We start from the raw sequence: 19,860 nt of genomic DNA on the forward strand, positions 1-19,860 counted from the left end.
AGGTGGAGTAAAAAAAAAAAAAGAATAAAAAGTGCACTTTTGTATTTCAAAAACTTTTTTTCTCAAGTGCCACGGAGATTTTGCAATTAGGAGTAGTTTGTTGGTTAACAAGAGCAACACCAAGAGAATCCAATCTAGCAAAAACTGTTCAAGTCGTCCTGTCCGCGCCTGCGCATATTCCCCCCCAACCCGGGTTGCTCCGCCAAGCTCTTCCCCAGGGGTAGGGGACAGGCCTACTGCAATCCCGGCGCGCGTGGATGACGTCACAAGACGCGTGCCCCCGTAGCCCGTAGTAACCCTGAGTCTGCGGAAGTGGAGACCTTGGGGCAGACAGCTGAGACAGGTAACCTGTGCGGTTCTTGTTGGATCCCTGCTTTCTTCGTCTCCCGCCCTGGGCTGGCTGGGGGCACAGTAACATCCTGTTCTGAAGGCGACCGGGGGAGCTCGCTCCTAGTCTCATCTTTCTTCGGTTTCGGGGTCCCCATCTCATTCTTCCCAGACTCCTAGGAACTGAACCCGTCCTGGGGACTGGGGTGAGCGGCCACGTCTCCGCCTCCGCTCTCAGTGTGGTGATGGGCTCTGAGTCTCTCCCGGGTAGCGCAGACCTTTCCTCAGCCTGCAGCTGCCTCCTTCTTCCTCTCGCCTCCAGGCCCATCTCACCTAAACTCTCCGCTCCTAGCCCCGGAGGGTTCATCTCCAGTCTTGTTTAAGGAGACAAAACAGTTTCCGATTCTGTTTGTTTTCACGTGCAGTGAAACCCATCCACCACCAGTGCTCCTCCCCACTCCGCGCCCCCCTCCCCGCCCCGGCCCCAGGATCCTTACTGAGAGCATCAAGTTTTGAGTTTTGGTGTGCCTGAGGAGCATTCGTTCTCTGTCAGTCTGGAGTTTTGCTCAGTTATGCATGCATTTGTTGAGTAAGGGGGTGGCGCAGCAATGTTAAAATTTGTTGTGATAAATGATCAACATGGGATCCAATCACCTGTTAAGATGGAAGGAACAGTTATAGCATTTCATTTAAAAAAAACGCTCCTTGTTCCTGGATTTCTTTTTGGTTTTCAAGCAATGATAACAATTACGCTTGCAAAGGTTACCATCAAAATAAATAAGCAACAGAATTCTAGTGGAAATATTTAGACCGCAAAAACAAACAAATGAACAAAAACTAGTAGGATTCATATTGTTTGTAAAGGAAGAAAGATTATTACAAAACCAACCAGAAGAATTCTGAAATCTTTTATTTCATTGATGGTTTGGTTTTCTAGTTTCTTGTACTTTACTACACTCCATTTTTGAATAGGGCATGTCGTACTTAATATAATTCTGCAAAGCCCCCCAAATGACTTGCTAATTGGTAAGATTTGTTTCTTATATTCGGGGGACAAAGAAGATGTTTAGAGAATAATAGTAGCCACTCATTGTTGCCAATCTGTTATATCCCAGGGACTGTGGTCAACACTTCGCATGTGTTTTCCTGTTAGCTCACACAAGATTGTGTGTTAGGAATTGTTACCATCAATTTGCATAGGAGGAAGCTGAGGCTCAGTTCTGTGAAATTAACTCGCCAAATATTCATAGTAACTAAGTGGTGGACCCAAGCTGTAAGTTCAGGTTTGTGTATAACTACAAAGCCTTTTTTCCAAAATACGGTTTAAAAAAGTATTTTGACTGTTTTGGATTGAGAAGTTTTAAGTGTACTCAACAATTTCTTCTTGAATATTAAGTATACTAAACATATTTTAATTTTCCCTATGTCCCAGAGCAGTCATTTATGAATGTCATTTATTGTACTCTGTAGTAATATGATTTCCTAAAAGCTTTTCTTATATTGGACCCCCAAACTGTTTTTTGCATTTTGAGTTTGCCTGTACTTTATGTTGTCCATTCCTTAATGTCACCAAGAGATAGCAAACCACTGCAATTAAAAGCAGGGACTGGGAAACCACACCTCCAGGATTTAATTCCTAGATCAACCGAGTATGCTTATAGCAAGACAGTGGGCCAGGGCAAGGTAGTTGACACCTCTACACCTCAGTTTCCTCATTTGTGAAATAGAAATAATACTTTTGTTAGAACAAATCAGGCTTATCTTAAGAGCCACATATGTGTTTGCTAATACTGGGTGGGGCAAAAGTAGGTTACAATTGTGAGTACATGAAACAGTTTATTCTTGTATTATTATTTATTAATTATTGTTTTATTTTTCCTAGATATTTTTGTTTGAAAATTGCATTTTCTTCTTTGAAAATTGTTATTCCTTGAATGATACTTGATATATGATAATTATCAGTGTACTAGAGAAGTAAATTATTTTAACTGGAATCCCTTATCCTAAGCCATTTTAGGAAAATGTTAATTTATTAAGTTCACTTTTATCATTTTACTACAGCAATAAGCCTTTTTCTTGGAATGTTTGGAGTAGATATTTCAAATACTTCAATTTATTACATGTATCAAAATAATGGACTTTTAATTTCTGTTTTGAATTTGGAACATATTTCAGTGGTTTAAATTATGGTTTACCAGAAGATGGAAATCCTCTCTACTTTTGAATTGGATGTCAGTTGTTCACACATCTATTTATGGTGCCTTGAACAGGTGTACTTTCGCATTCATGTTCTCATGATTCTATGTGGGTAAGTACCTCCTTATAAAACCACCATTATACATGTGCCATTCATAAAGATATCTCTTCAGTATATTTCTCTTTCCTTTTCTCTCCCCCGTCAAGGAGCTAAAAAAAAAAAAAAAAAAAAAAAGGACTTTATCAACAAAGTGAAAAAATATTCCTTTTGAAATTTGCAAGATATCTACCCATTTCAGGAGTACATTTTAAACCAAGGCCAGCTAAGAGTTTATCCTGACTCCTTTGGTGTCCATAGTTAGGAGCTTGACAATAAGTGATGTATCCTTTATTTTAATACCATTAAGGTTAAAACTTCCTGTTGAAAATATAAGCTATATTTTTTAAAGATTTTTTTTGTTGTGGTAATTTACTATTTTAACCATTTTTAAGTGTACAGTTCATTGGCACTAAGCGCATTCACAATGTTGTTTAATTGTCATTATATTCCATTTCTAAAATTTTTAATTATCCCAAGTAAAAACTCTGTACTCATTAAACAATAAATCCCCTTGCCCCTCATTTTCTCCCCGCACCTCCTCTGCACTCCTGTTAACCCCTATTCTACTTTCATCTCTGAATTTCCCTATTCTAAGTACCACATACAGGTGGAGTCATGCACTATCCTTTTGTGTCTGGTTTATTACACTTAGCATGTTTTCAGGGTTTATCCATGTTTTAGCATATATCAGAATTTTTTTTTATGGATCAGTAATATTTCATTGTATGTATATACCATATGGTATAATTTTAATGCATATGAATTATGCTTTAATATTTTTCTTTATTTTCAAATTTATTTAAACTAAAATTTTTTTAAATTAATTAATTTATTTTTCCAAATACATTTGTCTCTGCATTTCCCCCACCACATTCCCTTGCCCCCTCCCCCATTTCCCTCCCTCAATCCTTCCCCACTTTGTTTTTGTCCATGAGTCCTTCCTATATGTTCCTTGACTTGCCCCTTCCCTTCCTTTTCCCATACCCACCCCTCCCTCCTTCCCTCTAGTCTCTGTTGGTTTCTTTTTCATTCAGTGTTGTGGGTCTTATTTTCCTTGCATCTTTGTTTTGTTGGTTAGATTCTGCTTATAGGTGAGATCATATGGAATTTGTCTTTCGCTCCCTGGCTTATTTCGCTTAGCATAATGCTCTCGAGTTCTATCCATGCTGTCGCAAAGTGTAGTAGTTCTCTTTTTTCTTTCTGCTGCATAGTATTCCATTGTGTAAATGTACCGTAATTTTCTGATCCAGTCATCTCTGATGGGCATTTAGGTTGCTTCCAGCACTTGGCTATTGTCAATTGTGCTGTAATGAACATTGGGGTGCATAGGTTCTTTTGAATTGACATTTTGGGGTACTTAGGGTATAGTCCCAGCAGGGGAATCCCTGGATCAAAAGGCAGTTCCATTTTCAGCTTTTTGAGGAAATTCCACACTGCTTTCCACAATGGCTGCACCAGTCTGCATTCCCACCAACAGTGTACTAGGGTTCCCTTTTCTCCACAGCCTCGCCAGCACCTGTTGTTAGTTGATCTGTTTATGATGGCCATTCTGACCGGTGTGAGGTGGTACCTCCTGGTGGTTTTGATCTGCATTTCTCTGATGGTTAGTGATGCCGAGTATCTTTTCAAATGCCTCTGGGCCCTCTGTATCTCTTCCTTGGAAAAGCGTCTGCCCAGGTCCTTTGCCCATTTTTTGACTGGATCATTTGTCTTCTTGGAATGGAGTCGAGTGAGTTCTTCATATATTTTGGAGATCAAACCTCTATCTGATGTATCATTAGCAAATATGTTTTCCTATACGGTTGGCCACCTTTTCATTTTGCTGATGTTTTCTTTAGCCATGCAGAAGCTTCTTAATTTGGTGAGATCCCACTTGTTTATTCTTTCCTTTATGTCCCTTGCTTTAGGAGACATATCGGTGAAAAAATTGCTGTGTGGGATATCTGAGAGTTTCCTGCCAATGTCCTCCTCTAGGACTTTTATGGTGTTGCGACTTATATTTAAGTCTTTTATCCATCTTGAGTTTATTTTTGTGTATGGTGTCAGCTGATGATCCAATTTCAATTTTTTTTGCATGTAGCTGTCCAGTTCTCCCAACACCATTTGTTGAAGAGGTTATTATTACTCCATTTTATGCTTCTGCCCCCTTTGTCAAATATTAGTTGCCCATAGAGACCTGGGCTTATTTCTGGGTTTTCTATTCTGTTCCACTAGTCTATGGGTCTCTTCTTGTGCCAGTACCAGATTGTTTTGAGTATAGTGGCTTTGTAATATAGTTTGATGTCCGGTATTGTGATCCCTCCTACTTTATTTTTCTTTCTCAAAATTGCTGCGGCTATTCAGGGTCATTTATGGTTCCATATAAATTTTTGAAATGTCTGTTCTTTTTCTGTGAAATACGTCATTGGTATCTTACTAGGGATTGCGTTGAATCTATAAATTGCTTTGGGTAGTATGGACATTTTGATGATATTAATTCTTTCAATCCATGAGCATGGTATATGCTTCCATTTATTTGTGTCTTCCTTAATTTCTTTCTTCAATGTTGTATAGTTTTCTGTACAGGTCTTTTACCTCTTTGGTTAAATTTATTCCTAGGTACTTTATTTTTCTTCTTGCTATATCGAATGGTATCTTTTTTCTGATTTTTTCTTCTTCTATTTCATTGCTGATGTACAAAACTGCCTTTGATTTCTGAATGTTGACTTTGTATCCTGCTGTTTTTCCAAATTCACTTATTAGGTTGAGGAGTTTTTTGGTGGAGTCTAGAGGGTTTTCTATGTACACTATCATGTCATCTTCAATCAATGACAGTTTTACTTCCTCCTTTTCTATTTGGATGCCTTCTATTTCTTTTTCTTGTCTGACCGCTGTGGCTAGGACTCCCAGTACCATGCTGAAGAGAAGTGGTGAAAGCGGACATCCTTGTCATGTTCCCAATCTTAGTGGGAAAGCTTTTACTTTTTGCCAATCGAGTATGATCTTGGCTGTAGATTTTTCTACATATATGGCCATTATTATGTTGAGGAATGCCCCATTTATTCCCATTTTGCTGAGTGTTTTGATCATAAATGGGTGCTGTATCTTATCAAGTGCTTTATCTGCATCTATCAAGATGATCATGTGGTTTTTGTCTTTTCTTTTGTTTATGTGATGTATTACGTTTATTGACTTGTGTATATTGCACCATCCCTGCATCCCTGGGATGAATCCCACTTGATTGTGCTGGATAATGTTTTTAATGTATTGCTGGATGCGGTTTGCCAATATTTTGTTGAGGATTTTAGCGTCTACGTTCATCAGCGAAATTGGCCTGTAGGATCTTTATCTGGTTTGGGATTAGGGTGATGCTGGCTTCATAAAAAGAGTCTGGGAGTCTTCCCTCCTCTTGGATGTTTTGGAATAGTCTGAGAAAAACAGGGGTTAGCTCTTCCTTAAATGGTTTGTAAACTTCTCTTGTGAAACCAGTCGGTCCAGGGCTTTTGTGTGCAATGAGTTTCTTGATTACTGCTTCAATTTCCCCAGCTCTTATCGGTCTGTTCAAGCTTTCTGTTTCTTCCTCCTTCACTTTTGGAAGATTATACTTTTCTAGAAGTTTGTCCATTTCATCGAGGTTTTCAAATTTCTTGGCATATAATTGTTCCTAGTAGTTTCTTACAATCCTTTGTATTTCTGTGGTATCAGTTGTTATTTCTCCTCTTTCATTTCTCATATTACTTATTTGGGTCCTCTTCCTTTTTTTCTTGATGAGTCTGCTTAAAGGCTTGTTGATTTTATTTATCTTTTCAAAGAACCAGCTCCCGGATTGATTGATCCTTTGGTGTTCTTTTTGTCTCTATGTCATTCATTTCTGCTGTAATCTTGACTATTTCCTTCCTTCTACTTGCTGTGGGATTTATTTGTTGTTGTTTCTCCAGTTCTTGAAGTTGTAGTGTTAGGTCTTTCATTTGAAATGTTTCTATCTCTTTTAGGTAAGTGTGTATTGCTATGAACTTCCCTCTCAGGACTGCCTTTGCTGTGTCCCATAGGTTTTGGACTGTTGTCTGTTCATTTTCATTTGTTTCGAGAAATTTTTTGATTTCTTCTCTTATCTCATTATTTACTTATTCATTGTTTAATAGTGTACTGTTCTGGCTCCATGACTTTACAAGTTTTTGAAGTTTCTCTTTGAGGTTGGTTTCCAGTTTCAAGGCCTTGTTGTCCGAGAAAAAGCTTGGTATTATTTCAATTTTCCTGAATTTGCTGAGGCTTGCTTTGTGTCCTATCACATGGTCTATCTTTGTAAGAGTTCCACATGCATTTGAAAAGTATGTGCATTTTGGTTCTTTGGGATAAGGTTCTATATATGTCAGTTAAGTCCCTTTGATTCAGTGCATCATTCAGCTCCACAATATCCTTGTTGATGTTTTGTTTGGAAGATCTGTCCATTTTTGACAATGGGGTTTATAAAACCCCCTACCATCAGTGTGTTGCTGTCTATATCTTTTTTGAAGTCGTCCAAGATTTTCCTTATATATTTGGGTGCTCCTATGTTGGGTGCATATTAATTTACAATGTTTATGTCTTCTTGAAAGATTCATCCTTAAGTATTATAAAGTGTCCCTCTGGGTCTCATTTTATGGCCTTTGTTTAGAAATCTATTTTGTCTGATAAAAGTATTGCTACCCCTGCTTTCTTCTCTTGCCCATTTGCCTGGAATATGTTTTTCCATCCCTTTACTTTCAATCTGTGTAGGTCTTTTGCTCTGAGGTGGATCTCTTGTAGGCAGCATACGTGTGGGTCATGTTTTCTTATCCATTCAGCTATCCTGTGTCTTTTGATTGGGGCATTCAGTCCATTTACATTGAGAGTTAGTACTGATAGAAACGTATTCATTTTTCCTCTGTACCTGTGTTTTTCTTTTCTCACTCTTTTCCTTCATCGTCTTAAACTAGTCCCTTTAGCATATCTCGCAGTGCTGGTTTGGTGGAGACATATTCTTTTAGCCTTCCTTTGTCTGGGAAACTCCTCATTTCCCCTTCTATTTTAATTGAGAGCCTTGCTAGGTAGAGCAGCCTTGGTTGTAGGCCCTTGCTTTTTATTACTTGGAATATTTATTGCCATTCCCTTCTGGTTTGTAGTGTTTCTGTTGAGAAGTCAGCTGCTAGCCGTATTGGAGCTCCCTGTTTCTCCTTTGCTGCCTTTAGGATTCTCTCTATGTCTTTGATATTTGCCATTTTAATGATGATGTGTCTTGGAGTGGGCCTCATTGAGTTTCTCTTGAATGGGGCCCTCTGTGCTTCCTGGACCCGTGAGACCTTTTCTCTCCTCAAATTGGGGAAGTTTTCCATCATTACTTTTTCAGAGAGGTTCTCTATCCCTTGCTCCTCTTCGTTTCCTTCTGGTATCCCTATTATGTGGATATTACTGTGTTTCAGGTTGTCCTGAATTTCCCTAAATGCCTCTTCATTTGTTTTGAGTCTTTTTTCCATTTCTTGTTGTTTCTGGGAGCTTTTTTTCTACCTTATCCTCCAGCTCGCTAATTTGATGCTCGGCTTCATCCAGCCTGCTTTTGATTCCTTCTGCTGTGTTCTTCAATTCTGAAATGCTATTCTTCATATCCTCTTGTGTTTTCTTGATAGTTTCTATGTCTTTTTCCAGGCTGGTATAGTTTGGTGTAAGATCCTGATATTTTCTCTGCAGTTTCTCATCGTTACCTTTGAGCTGGTTGAGCTCATTGAGCTTCCTTAGAGCCATTGTTTTGAATTCAAAATCTGATGGTTCACTTGTGTCTATTTCATTGAGCTCTCTCTGTGGGGATTCCTCCTTTCCCCTCATTTGGGGGAAACTTCTTTTTCTTCCCATTTTTGTGAGAGTCTATATTTTTTATTTATTTATGCATGCATGCATGCTTCAGTTGACCCATCTAGATTTCCTGAGTTTTTGGATTAAACTTCCATGGTAGTAGACAGGACTTTTTATTTGTTTTTTCTTTACTTTTCTTTCTGGGTTTGCCTCTGAAGGTGTCAGTTGTTGACTCTATCTGAACTTGGGCCATTTGAGCCTTCCAGAAATCTACTCTCTGTGTCTGTATCCTGTAATTGTCAATCTGGTCACTCTATCCTCATCTGTCAGGCTTAGGCCCCAGAGGGCAGAGCATGCCTCCTGATGGCGGGACTGTCGTCCCCTTACAAGCTACCACTCAGGGGAGTAGTCCACCTGAGCAAGGTGGAGATCGTGGACTAAGGTAGAGTTAGCACCAGGACTCCCCAGTGCCTCTTTCTCCAGTCTCTCCTCCAGGGTCTTTGGGCAGCTCTGTGACCCCTTTGGCCAGGGTTCCACTATTTCTGAGGACCGCTCTGTACGGGCGGGCCTGCGTGGGTGCCTGCCTGCCTGCCTGAGCTCTCCTTTGCTGCCCGGGTGCCGGTTCACATGTGTCCTCGCTGGTGTGTGCGCTCCCTAGCAGGCCCCATGGATGCCGGCCTGCCCAAGCCCTGGCCAGTCCTCCCACTTGCGTGTCCGCACATGCCCTCGCCAACCCTCACCGGCTGCTCACATGTGTGAGCCTGCAGTTGGTGGTTTTAGGCTGTCTATTGTGTGCTTTTCAGCTTTTGACTCTTTGCGGGCATGACCTGCCCACGCACAATGGACACTAAGGAAAGGAGAAGGAGTTGGGACTCCCGGGTTGCTCCTCCAGTTCTTTCCCCGATGCTTCTGTCTCCAGTCTCTCCTCAAGGGTCTCTGGGCAGTTCTGTGACCCCTTGGGCCAGGGATCCACTATTTCTGCGGACCACATTGTAATCGCCCGGCCATCTGGCTCGTGCACGCCTAAACTAAAATTTAAAAAAATCGCACACAGTTCACCCATTTCTTCTAGCTTCCACCCCTGCCAGTGGTTGCCACCAGTGTACTATGAGTTTTTTTTTTTAAATTGTTTATTTTTAGAGTCCACATGTAAGATGGTATTTGTCTTTCTCTGTCTCATTTCACTTAGCATAATTCTACTGAGGTCCATCCATGTTGCAAATGGCAAGATTCCGTTTTTTTAATGGCTGAATAATATTTCATTGTATGTATAAAGAAATTGTGATATGTATAGTTTTTTCATTTATCTATCAATGGAATAAATATGTGTTCATATATATACACATATATGTGTGCGTGTATATGTATCTTTAACAATTTTTAATCCATTCATCCATCAGTGGACACTGGGATTTTTCAGTATCTTGGCTGTCATAAATAATGCTGAAATGAACATGGCACAGTTTTCCTGTTCTTTGGATAAATAAGCACAAGTGGAATTTCTGGGTCATATGGTAGTTATATTTTTAATTGTTTGAGGGACTTGCATACGATTTTCCACAGTGGCTGCACCAGTTTACATTCTCACCAACAGTGCACAGTGGTTCACTTTCCTCCACATCCTCACACCACTTACTATTTCTAGTCTAGTCATTCTAACAGATGTGAAGTAGCATCTCACTGTGGTTTTGATTTGCATTTTCCTGATGATTAGTCATGCTGAGCATCTTTTCGCATACCAGGTGACAATCTGTATGTCTTCTTTGGAAAAAAGTCTCTTGAAACCTGCCCATTTTAGTCTTTTTGTTTGTTTGCTTTTGATTTTTATGAGTTATTTGTATGTTTTGGATATTAACCCCTTACATGCTTTGCAAATAGTTTCTTCCATTCAGTAGGTTGCCTTTTCATTTTGTTGATAATTTTCTTTGCTGTGCAGAAGCTTTTTAGTTAGAGTAGCCCTACTTTTTTTTTTTTATTTTGCATTTGTTGCTTTTGCTTTTGGTGTCGATTTAAAAGATTAAAATCTCCAAGACCTGTGTCAAGGAGTTTATCATGTATGCTTTCTTCTAGGAGTTTTATGGCTTCAGGTCTTACGTTCAAGTCTTTGAATATAATTTTTTGTTTAAGGTGTAAAATAGTAATCCATTTTCATTCTTTTGCGTGTGGCTGTCCAATTTTCCCAGCATCATTTATTGAAGAGATTGTCCTTACTCCATTGCATATTCTTGGCTCCTCTGTCATAAATTAATTGACCTTATATCTGTGGGTATATTTCTGGGCTATCCATTCTGTTCCATTCATCTCTGTCTGTTTTTATGTGAATTATGACTCATTGTACTTCTCATTTCAGTGGTATGAATGTTATACTTGGAGATGTGATTTGACAGTGAGCCACTGGAAGATAGAAATGGAGATACCTACTGGATATCATTGTTATTGAACTATGAACAAAATACCTGGTACTAAAAATAGTAAGAAAAAATAATGACAACATTACTTAGTATTTCTTTAGTGTTACAGTATGCCAGGCATTATTCTAAGCACTTTACCTGTGAAGTAAGTGCTATCATTGTTCTGTTTTACAGATAAAGAAACTGAGGCAAAGATAAATTAAATTAATTGTTAAAATTATGAGGCTGGTACGTGGTGAAATTGTGATTTGAACCCGAGCTCTGTAGCTCCAGAGTTGATTTATCCTAATTTTTGAGTTGACCTTTAGATCAGTATTAGCTTTGCAATGTAAATTGCTTTGCCTGCTACGCTCTTCCTCTGTCTTTTCCTTCCATATGATCTTTAAAACAGAACCTTACTTCTGAGCTTAGTAGGCAATGGAAAAGCAACTGAGCCCAAGCTGTCAAAAGGGTAACAGGTGCCTCTCATTTGATTGTGAAGCTAGCATATTAATGGAATTTAGGCCACCTTTTCACAGCTTAGTTTATATCATCTTTCTCTGAGAGCCTTGTCTTTGAAAAACATCCTGAAATTTTAATGATCTCATATTGCATATAGATTATGCAATAAACAATAAGAGTGGTGAAAGTAGACACTCTTGTCTTGTTCCTGATCTTAAGTGGGAAGCTTTTAGTTTTTGCTTGTTGAATATACTGTTGGCTGTAGGTTTCTTATATATGGCCTTATGATGTTGAGGTATGTACCCTCTATTCCCACTTTGCTGAATGTTTTTATCATAAATTGGTGCTAGATTTTATCAAGTGCTTTTTTGGCATCCTTAATATGGTCATGTGATTTTTGTCTTTCATTTTGTTTATATGGTATATTATATTTATTGATTTGTGAATATTGTACCATCCGTGCATCCCACCTGATCATGGTGTATGATCTTTTCAATGTATTGCTGAATCCAGATTGCCAATATTTTGTTGGGGATGTTAGCATCTATGTTTATCAGATATATTGGGCTATAGTTTTCTTTCTTTCTTGTGTCTTTACCTGGATTTGTAATTAGGATGATACTGACCTTGTAAAAAGAGTTTGGGAGTCTTCCCTCTTTTTGAATTTTTAGAATAGATTTAGGACTGGAGTTAGTTCCACTTTAAATGTTTGGTAAATTTGCCTGTGAAGCCATCTGGTCCAGAGCTTTTCTGTGCTGGGAGTTTTTTGATTACTGCTTCAATTTCACAAGTTGTTATTGGTCTATTCAGACTTTCTGCTTCTTCTTGATTCAGTTTTGGAACACTGTATGTTTCTAGAAAATGTCCATTTCGCCCAGGTCAGACAATTTCTTGGCATATAGTTCATAATAATTTCTTAAAATCCTTTGTATTTTTGTGATATCAGTTGTTATTTCTCCTTTTTCATTTCTGATTTTATTTATTTGAGTCTTCTCTCTCTTTTTCTTGATGGGTCTGGTTAAAGGTTTGCCAATTTTGTTTACCTTTTCAAAGAACCAGCTCCTGGATTTATTGATCTTTTGGATTGTTTTTTAGTCTTTATGTCATGTAATTCTGCTCTGATCTTGATTATTTCCTTCCTTCTACTTGCTCTGGGCTTTGTTGTTGTCCCTCTAGTTGTTTTAGATGTAGGGTTAAGTTGTTTGAGATTTTTCTCTCTTCTTTAGTCAGGCCTGTATTGCTATGAACTTCCCTCTCAGGACTGCCTTCCCGATGTCCCATAGGTTTTGGGTTGTTGTGTGTTCATTTTCATTTGTTTCTGGGTACTTTTTGATTTCTTCATTAATATCATTGTTAAGCCATTCATTATTTAATAACATGTTATTCAGTCATGATTTCAATTTTCTTAAATTTGTTGAGTCTTGTTTTGTGTCCTACCATGTGATCTATCTTTGAAAATGTTCCATGGGCATTTGAAAAGAAAGTATATTTTGCTTATTTGGGGTGAAAGGTTTTGTATATATTGGTTAAGTCCATTTCATCTTAAGTGTCGCTCAAGGCCATAATAGCCTTGTTGATTCTTTGTTTGGAAGATCTATCCATTGTTGACAGTGGTGTGTTAAAATCCCCTACAATGACTGTATTGCTGTTTATTTCTTTCTTGAAGTCCTTCATGATTTTCTGTATATATTTAGAAGATCCTGTGTTGGGTGCATATATGTTTACAATGGGTATAGTCTGTTGTCGGACTACTCCTTTAAGTATTATGTATGACTCTCTTTTTCTCTTTTTATGACCTTTGTTTTGAAATCTATTTTGTCTGATATAAGGATTGCTACCCCAGCTTTTTTTTCATGTCTGTTTAGAATATTTTTCACAACCCTTTATTCAGCCTGTGTAGATCTTTTGTTCTCAGGTGGGTCTTTTAGAGAGCATATATGCAGGTCATGTTTTCTTATTTATTTAGCTACCCTATGTCTTTTGATTGGAGCATTTAATTCATTTATGTTTAAGGTTATTATTGGTAGGTATTTATTCATTGCCATTCATTCTGTTCTCCTCGTCCTCCCCTCTTTCTTATAGCAGTCCATTTAGCAACTCTTGCAGTGCTGGCTTGGTGGAGATGTACTCTTTTAGCCTTCTTTTGTATGGAAGCTCTTTATTTCACCTTCCATTTTAATAGGGAGCCTTGCTGGATAGAGTAGTCTTGGTTACAGGTCCTTGCTTTTCAGTACTTGAAATATTCCATGCTGGTCTCTTCTAGCTTGTCGTGTTTCTGTTGAGAAATCATCTGATAGCCTTATTGGAGGGCCCTTATATGTTACTGGCTGTTTCTCATTTTCTGCCTTTAAGATTCTCTCTTTGTCATTACATTTTGCCATTTTAATTATCATGTGTCTTAGAGTGGCCTCTTTGGGTTCATCTTTATTGGGACCCTCTGTGCTTCCTGAACTTGAGTGATTATTTCCCCTACCAAGTTAGGGAAGTTTACTGTCATTTTTTCAAACAGGTTTTCTATCCCTTGTTCCTTTTCTTCTCATTCTGATATTCCTATGATGTGTACATTGTTACATTTCATGTTGTCCTGAAGCTCCCTCAAACTGTCCTTGCTCTTTGAATCTTTTTTTGTTTTGTTACTTTGGGCATTTTTCCCACATTGTCCTCCAGCTTGCATATTTGGTCTTTTGCTTCATCTAGCCTGCTTTTGATTCCTTTTAGTGTATTCTTCATTTAAAATATTGTAGTCTTTGTTTCTTCCTGGTTCTTATTCATAGTTTCCATGTCCTTTTTCATGCTGCTGTAGTTCCCACTAAGTTCCTTGTAGCTCCCATGAAGGTCCTTGAAGTTCTCACTCAGTTCCTTGAGCATCCTTATAGCCATTATTTTGAATTCTATGTTTGATAGATTGCTTGCCTCAATTTCATTTAGCTCTTTTTCTGCAGATTCCTCCTTTCCTTTCAATGGGGAGTTATTTCTTTGTCTCCCCATTTTAGGTGACTCTTTTTGTTTGTTTCTCTATTTCAGATGGCTCTGTTTCCACTGTCTGGCTTTGTGAGGTGGCCTTCTGTGGTAGGAGTTCTGTAGGACTCAGTGGTACTGTCTCTTTGCTGTCCTGATCTGGATGCTCTGGAGATGCTCTTAATTCATTTTATGTGGGCTCTCTTGTTCTTGGGCTTTGCTTATTGGTGGCTCATTTGTTGGTGAGTTCTTCCCTCCAGCTCACTGACTGGGAGTCACAACCCGCACCATAGCTTGTATGCTGTTGTACAGTGCTAGTTAACAAAGTAATATTACCCAGAAAACCAAACCTATGCCAGCAAAAATGCCCCCCTATCACATCAGCAATATCAACAGCAATTGAGGAAAGATTAATAAAGGTGGAAAATGATTAAGAATATTATATAATAGGAAAAAAAGAATATGAGATGACTAAAGAAGAGGGAAATGATTTTGAGAGGGAAATGGAGGAGAAATAAAAAGAATAGGTAATAGAAACATGGCGAAGAAAGGAGAAAATAAAATTTAAAATGTAAGTGAAAAATGGAGGAGTGATGGCAAAATAGAGTAAGAAAAGGGAAGAGTATGAGGTTTGAAATAAAAAAAAAGTGAACCAGTAGAAACAAAGTTGAAATAAAACCACAACAGGGTCAACAACAACAGATGAGCATAGGTTAATAAAGGTGGAAAGGGAATAAGAATATTTTAAGAAAAAGAGAATATGAGATGTCTAAAGTAAAGAAAAATGATTTTGAGAGGATAGAGGGAGGAGAAATAATAAGAGTAAGGAATAGAATCCAGGCTAAGAAAGAGAAAAAATAAAATTCCAAACTCAAATAAGCCAGGACAGGAAGGAGGCAAAATGGAGTAAGACAGAGGGAGAGTAACCTATGAGATTTGAAATAAAGAAATAGTGAACAAATAGGAGTGTAATTGAAGAAAAACAGCAATCACTTCAATATCCACACCAAACAAGCCACAATTAATAAAGGTGGAAAGAAAATAATGTTATAAGAAAGGGAAAAAGACTGTGAGCTGACTATAGGAAGGAAGAATGATTTTGAGAGGATTGGGGGAGGAGAAATAGTAAGAGTAGGGAATAGGAACAAGGCATAGAAAGGGGGACAATAAAACTTACAATGAAAATAAAGGGCAGGAAGAAGGCAAAATTGAATAAGAGAAGGGAAAGGTACAATGTGAGACTTGAAATAAGAATAAACTAAAAATATATAAAAATCAAAATAAAAAGAATGAAAATTAAAAAATAGTGAATTAGTTGGGATACAATTGAAGAAAATGAAGAAATGTTAAAGGACTATGCAATTGAAAAAAATAACATAAATTCTGAACAAGAATGAGGTGGAATTTTTCTCAGCAGAGTTTGGTGTTTGCTTTCTCTCTTCTCTTTCTGGATCTGCCTCTTGCTTTTTATCGAGGTCCGGGGGTGGTTCATCCAACTTCTAGCACCACCACATGTACCACCTTTGCCTGCCTCTGGAGGGGACTTCTATTGCAGTTGGGAAGATGAGAGCCCTGGGTCTCCCCTGGGAGGTGCTGTTCAGTCTTCCGGGAGAATTGTGGGTGTGTTTCCCTGTCCCTGCACCACCCATCTTGGTCTATCCCAGCTAATTTCCAATAATGTATAGTTTGTGATGAATTAGCTGTCTGTGTCAAGGGAGGAGCCAGTCTGTGTAAAAGGGTCGGCTCTTTCCAGCTTGGTATTGATGACAGCCCTATGTGTCATCTGAGTCTGGTTAGGGCCCTGATGCACCAATTTCTGGTCTCCCTGCCTTGCTGGCCTCAGTGGGATAGGGCCGTAGGAAGTAGTGTATTTTGTCTCCTTGAGAGAAGTTCAAAATGGTTCCTTTTGGGGATTCTCTTCCTGCCTTTCTTCTGAGGATATACACCCTGCCAGGGGTTCTTGAGCCTGTCCTGCTTGTTCTGCCAGTCCTATACGGGGTGGGAACTGGGTACATCCTTCCCTTCTCAGAGGTTTGAATTCTGCTAGGGAAGGGGGTTCTGCCTGTCTGTAAATCATCTCAGGCACTCAATTCTTGCCCATCTAATTCCCAGTCCAGTGCCCTCATAGTAGACATAGTTTCATACTGTTTATTTTGCTTATCTTCCAGCTTGCTAGCTCTGCTGGGCTGGGGCCAGAAGTCCCTTTGCTGTGTAATTTGCTGATCTCCCTGCCCACCAGCTGTTTGCAGTGGGAGCAAACCACACTTTCAGTCTTGTCACTTTGTTGTCAAGGCAGCTGCACACAGGGTCCCTGCCCAGCGCGCTTCAGCTCCCCTTTTCTAAAGTCTTTCTGTGGCACACCCACTGCAGCACCAAGTCCCTGTCCAGCTGTCCACACACAACACCTCCCCCCAAATCCAGAAGTCTCACAGGCACAGCTGCCTGTGGTCCACCTCTACCCCAACCCAGGTGCAGACAGAATCCCTTTCTCTCTCTGCCACCGTCCAGGTTGGTGTTTGGCGCTGCAGCGATGGATGACATGCTGCTTGGTATGTGTGTGTTAGCCTGGATCTCCCCGACCTCGCACATCCTCCCCCAAGTCACTTCTGACCCAGGGCTGTGGACTCCCTCCTTGGGACTGGGGCCCCCTGCCCTGGGAGGGGAGGGAGCCACAAAGCTGCAATTTCAGACCAATCTCTCTGCTGCTACAAGAACCACACATGGGGTATTTCCCCTTTAACTTATAAAATCTCTTTACCACCCATTCTGAAGCATCTTCTGTACCCGTTTGCTGAAGACTTCCTATCAGCTAAGATTTTGTTGATTGTTCAGGTTATTTGTCAGAAGATCAGCCGAGAATCCAAGTTGGGGGCTAAAGCAAGTGGACTCAGCTTCCACCTACTTGGCAGCTATCTTCTCTGGTGTCTTGCATATCTATCTATCTATGTATCTATCTGTTGACAGAGGGGAAGGGAGGGAGAAGGAGGAGGAGAGAAACATCAATGTGTTGTTGCCTCTTGTGAGCCCCTGCTGGGGATTTGTCCTACAACCCAGGCATGTGCCCTAACTGGGAATCGAACCTGCGATCCTTTGGTTCATCAGCCGGCACTCAATCCACTGAGCCACACCAGCCAGAGCTCTTGCATCTCTTTTCAATAAGTTTATAATAATCCATGTCTTTTCTGAGTCTTCTGTTCAAAATTGTGTAAGATTTTCTATCTTCTGTAGGACACAGGTAAGAAAATCTCTATAACGCTTTGTTTACATGGTTTGTTCTTTTTCCCTATTTTTAAAAGTAACTGCTTTACCCTGGCTGGCATAGCTCAGTGGGTTGGGCATCATCTCACAAACCGAAAGGTCACTGGTTCGATTCCTGGTCAGGGCACATGTCTGTGTTTGCAGGCCAGGTCCCTAGCTGGGGCTATGTAAGAGGCAACCAATTAACGTTTCTCTCTCACATCCATATTTCTCTCACTCTCTTTCTCCCTCCCTTCCTCTCTCTCTAAAATAACATAAATAAATTAAAAAAATAAAGCTTTATTGAGATATAATCCACATACCGTACAATTCACCCTTTGAAAGTGTATAATTCAGGGATTTTTAGTATATTCACAGAGTTGTGCAGCCATCACCAGTGTCTAATTTTGAGATGCTGTCATCAATCCTAAAGGAACCCCATTATCTATTAGCAGACACTCTTGTTCTCCTGTTTCCCCAGCCCCTGGAAACCACTAACTTACTTCATGTCCCTCTTCTGGTAGTTTCATGTGAATGGCATTTGTGTGCCTATTTTGGATATTTTGTATAAGTGGAATCATATAATATGTAGCCTTTTGTGTCTTCCTTTCACTTTGCATAAAGTTTTAAAGGTTAATCCACATTGTAGTTTGTATCAATACTTCATTCCTTCCTTTAAAATGGCTAATGTTCCATTGTATGGATTCCATACCACGTTTTGTTTATCCATTCATCACTTTGATAGACATTTGGGTTATATTGATTTTTTTTTTTTATACAGTGTACAAAGATACCTAGGGCTTTTGAAACAGTCACGGGCTGAGTGTAGATGTGTTGTAGAGGGGACTCATACAGCGTGGAAACTGGATTTTGAGCCCCTTTTATCATAGAATCGAGGAGTCTGTATCTGCCATCTCTTTGTGCTGGTAAAATATGTCCTCATAAGCTGGAGCTGCAACTTTTTCTCCATACCAGAACTTTGTTATTAATAAAGAAAGTATTTTCACATTACTTCTTTAAGGACTGAATTTGAAAAGTAGCTTTTATTAAGAATAGTGTTTTTTAACATTTCTAGAAGAGGAAATCTTACCGAAAAAGTTGATATTTTTGTCTATATATATTTTTCTGATTTTGTTGTTTTTACCCTATTGAACCCTGCAACCCAACTCTATTAATCCTAATCCTGTTTTCAGTATATTATTATTTGTAGACAATAATTATATTAATTCTCTTAATGGTGTTTTAGAAGTTTTTTAATTTTTATCCTAGCATAACAAAAATAGCTGGGTGGTCTGATAAAGCTCTCATCATGAAATAAAAAGCCACTTCTTTTTATTTTCAAAGGCTACATTCATTGACTTATATCCATAAAAGTATTCAATAGTTATTTATCTTTGGCCAGTGGTGTGCAAAGCACTTCATGGATTAATATCCCTTCTTTTTGCAATCTGCTGTTGTCCTACCGTATTTTAACTGTTGTACTCAAATTCTACTATGAGGACAGTGGGTGAACTTGAGTGTGACCTGGATTATGAAGGTTTTAGAAACTGTCATGTGTGAATCAGGTGAAAGAAGTAAGGTTGTTGTTTTTGAACAGAAGAGCTGAGCAGTTCATAACAGCCCTCCAAGCCATTCAGAGATTGTTTATAGAAGTGTTCTTCTGGAGAGTGAGGGGGGAGAAATTCAAATGAAAGAAGCTTATATAAACAAGACTGGCACTCCTGCTGATTTAGAAGTAGGCCTAAAACATGAATTTGTTTCTAATTTTTAATCCTTGTATACCTTTCTACCATCTTCCGGTTCCTAGAATATCTAGTACAGTGTCTGATGGTAAGAATGGTTTCTGGATAGTATTTTGCCTATTCAAGGATATATGGAATGTTATGTTATTACATTATTATGTCATCATTGTTACACAATTTTATCTTCAACAAATAGAATAGAAACATATAAAGTGTTGTTTGGTATTACGCAATTTTTATGTAAATTTTATTAGGTCAGGATTAAAATATATCTTCCATTTGGTATATGAGGAAGACCCCCGCCCCCCCGCAAAACAAAATCCCAGAATTATCTTCCAGAGGGCAGCCCGTTGTAGTATAGGCATCCCCCACTAGGTGAGTGTTCTAGGAACGCGTCTGTATCAGTGTACCAGCTGGCGTTGTTGTGAGAGGCTGCATTTGGCTTCAGTGAATTTTTGTTTTAAAGACACAACGCGTTTGCTCATTTCATGATGGGTGATTTACAAGTGCACCTGCCTGCCCTGCGCTGAGGGTTCAGCAGTTTTTGACCAAAACCTGCATGAACCCCATGCCCCACCCCTTTCTAGTCACCCAATCTTGCCCTGAGTGACCTTTTTTTTTGTTTCCCCAGATGAAAAAAGTCCTTAAACATTTTGCCAATGTG

At 39.1% G+C, this 19,860-nt stretch overlaps 1 protein-coding gene across 2 annotated transcripts in view; it reads left to right on the forward strand.

The window, feature by feature from the left end:
- The first annotated feature begins 289 nt into the window (after window positions 1-289).
- The window catches only part of AOPEP (aminopeptidase O (putative)), a 402,502-nt gene continuing 382,931 nt past the window's right edge, over window positions 290-19,860 (forward strand). For both annotated transcript variants that reach the window (XM_054588087.1, XM_054588088.1), the window contains exon 1: window positions 290-343. The gene's annotated coding sequence lies outside the window, so the exon portion shown is untranslated. The remainder of the gene's footprint in view (window positions 344-19,860) is intronic.

The sequence above is a fragment of the Pteronotus mesoamericanus genome, unplaced genomic scaffold (assembly GCF_021234165.1).
Source record: "Pteronotus mesoamericanus isolate MK-2021 breed Mesoamerican mustached bat unplaced genomic scaffold, CSHL_Meso_final scaffold_125, whole genome shotgun sequence".
In the NCBI taxonomy this organism is placed as follows: domain Eukaryota; kingdom Metazoa; phylum Chordata; class Mammalia; order Chiroptera; family Mormoopidae; genus Pteronotus; species Pteronotus mesoamericanus.